Source organism: Charadrius vociferus, unplaced genomic scaffold, assembly GCF_000708025.1.
Source record: "Charadrius vociferus isolate BGI_N301 unplaced genomic scaffold, ASM70802v2 scaffold711, whole genome shotgun sequence".
In the NCBI taxonomy this organism is placed as follows: domain Eukaryota; kingdom Metazoa; phylum Chordata; class Aves; order Charadriiformes; family Charadriidae; genus Charadrius; species Charadrius vociferus.
This window is the reverse complement of record NW_009646852.1, coordinates 823994-827122: the sequence shown is the minus strand read 5'-3', so window position 1 is coordinate 827122 and position 3129 is coordinate 823994.

Sequence of the window (3129 nt, the reverse complement as noted above, 5' to 3'; positions counted from 1 at the left end):
CTGGCTCCAGGTTATATGACCCGCTCTTGGATGGGGCTGGTGGAAAAACCCCAGCGAAAGCAGAGGGATTCCTGTCAGGAAGGAGCCGAGCCGCATCCAGCCCTGCCGAGCCACAGCTCCTGCCTCGGCCGGAGAAGGGGCCCTGCAGCCTCTGGCTGGGGATACTGCGACAGCCTGGGGAACAGAGCATCCCTCGCCATCCGGCCACTGCTCCTCGAGGCCGGCTTAGAGCCACCCCCCCCCATCCCTCCTGATCACAGCTGCAACCGTTTCCCCAAGAATTTGCTGACGGGTTTGTTCTGGGGAGGAATTTGCTCTGGAAAAGCCTGGAGAAACCTGAGGCCTGCTGCTTCCCGGTGAGGGTCCTGCCTGGCACGTGGGGCAGGAGGGACCTGCCTGCTGCCCATCTCTTGTCCCCACAGTGAATGTCCGGGATGTGGCTAGGACCCCTGAGAGCTGCATGGTCTTGGGGTGGGCTGACTGGATCCTGGCTGTGTCATACTGCTCTGAACAGCAGGAAACCAAAAGGAGCAGCAGGTTTGAGCTGAAACTGGGGAGATTTGCTTTATTGTCAGAATGAGACTCCAGTGGCCCCAGGCAGCGTGCCAGCAGCACCCCCTGCCCCAGCATCTCCCAGTGACATTTGCTTCTGCTGTGACACAACCCACATTCCCAGCCCCAACGCTGCTGGCCAACCTTCCCTGACATGACGTGCGTTGAGTCACTTGGACCAGAGCTTTTTTTCCAGGGAGGGTTTTTTTTCCTTGGCCTTGTCTGCTGTAAGCCCCAGATCCCCATGGGGTGGTGCAGGAGATCAGCCCAGGGCCAGGGTGGGGGTCAGTGGGGCCAGGAGCAGCAGGGCACCCCACACCGGCCAGGATGGCTCTGCCATCAGGGGCACATGCTGATGACAGAGCTCTGGAGGGATGCCATGGCTGTGAGTCTGCCAGGAGCATCCGCAGACTCCTGGTTTCAATGGAATCATCATGGAGATGGGAGGGGGAAATGGTGATGGGGAGCAACCCACCAGGGAGGGAGGAGGGGGCTTTGGTGCCTGAGGCTCACTACACCTTCAACTGACCAATTTCAGGAGTTTCACTGGGCTATGGCCAAGTGAGGAGAAAGGAGAGATAACTGGTCAGCACAGGTGGGGAGCCGGGAATGTGATTTACCCCAGTGCCAGGCCATGCATGGCTGCAACTGCCTTTTTCCCCAAAAAATCTGCTCCCAGCAACTGGATCTGCAAGCCCCGGGTATAGCCGGGTGCTGTGCTGATTGAATCAAGGTGTGATTGAGCACAACTCCTTGTTAAGCTCAGGTTAGATCTTCCACCCCTCATTCATAGCTGCTACTATTTATTAGCACATTCAACAGTCTCATTAAGCAGGAGGTTTAATTACCTGCCAGGTTTGAGCTCCATCTTGTTTTCCTGAGCCGAGGTGAGCCGTGCTGCGCTGCCCATGGCTTCCAGATGCTGGGTTGTGTTGCACCACGGCTAGAGCTTTCCCTCCTCGGATCTGTGGTTGGATTTTGCCTCTGGTCAGGGGATCACCGTCCAGAGATGTGGCCTCCACCCACCTCACAGGTGGCAGATGCTGCAGTGATGCTCGGATGAATCCAGCCACCCAGAAGCTGTGGTAACCCCACAGGAACATGGACACCCCAGGCACTTGTGCCATGGCACATGGGAGAAGGAGCCAGGGCTGGGGTCCTCGTGTGGTGGGGAAGGACATCAGCATTGGGGCCTGTCCCTCCTTGTCCACCCGCTGAGGGCAAGAGAAGCAAATTACCAGGGACTATCGCTGGCCCCACTTTTCAGCGGTGCCTGGGATTTAAGTGCTGGTCAGGAGCTGTGTGGGTTGAAGGTGACATCTAGGGCCAGGCTTGCCCCACCGCTCTGCCCGCTGTGTGGGGCAGGGGCAGGCCAGGATTTGCTTGGCTCAGGGATGCCCAAAAGTGCAGCTGACGCTTTGCCTCAAGGTGAAGAAACAGGGCATGGCGGGGGGCAGCCCAGGAGCTCAGCAACCCCGTCTGGGTCACTGCCAGCCTGTCCCCTCGCTGGTCAGGCTCTGAACCAGCTTTGGGGGTGCGTATAGGGAAACCTCAGCCCCTCCTGACTTTTTCCCTGCTCCCAAAGCAGCTGCAGCCCCAGCTGCTCCGCGACTCATGGATGCGGGGCCTGAAAACCTGCGGCACGCTGGGACTGCGCTTGATGGGCCAGGCGAGGGGAGCTGGGGAGGGAGGCAACCCTGAGCCAAGGGGCTGGGGGCCGCAGAGAGGGAGCGGGAGGCGAGGCCGAAGGCAGAGCCAGCAGGAAACCCCCCTCTGCGGCGAGGGGCTGGAGGGGGGGTTTGGCTGGCAATGGCGGATTTAGGGGGGCCGAAGCCTGGTGCATTTTCCGTCGTTAGCTGCGGCCGGATTCACAACGTGACCAAGCGAAAGCTCCGGAGCCCGGAACGAATTTGCAGGAGGGTGTTGGAAAGCAAAAGCAGATTTTTGCAGCGTGGTGAAGGAAACCAGATCCTCTGAGGGGTCCTGCAACAGCTTTGCTTTCCCTGAGCTTCACCGGGGAAGCAAATCCCACAAATTCCTCGCCTGGAGGAGGGAAGTGGGCTGTGGGATCCCCCCTCCCCCCCGGCACAGCGGCAGGAGCAAGATGCAAATGCACAGCGTGTTTGTGCTGCAAAGGCACGCTGGGTCCCTCATTCCTCGGAGCTGGGGAAACTGAGGCAGGGAGCAGGGAAGCAGCTTGCTTGGGGGTGTCTGAAGCCCCGGTTCCGTGCATGTGGGTTTTGCACTGCTGTGGCGTGCAGCAGCCCCACCACCGCTCCTGACGGCTCCGCTCCAGCCAAGGTAATGCCATTGCTTGCACCCCGATACTCCTTTTGTACCTGGCTCCTGGGGTGGGGTGAGGGAAGACATCCCCCAGGAATTATCCCCCCTGTTTAATTACAGCAGCTTCTCAGTGTTTCAGCCTGTGTTTCCCACCCAAATTACAGACTGAGAGATGCTTTTGCCCACTTCCCCAGCCATGCCCACCCCCGGCTTTTCCCCTCCCATTGACTTATCCCCACGGACCCCTGCAAAGTTGGTCTCTGCCCCCCCCCCCTGCCCCGGTACCCCCCCCCC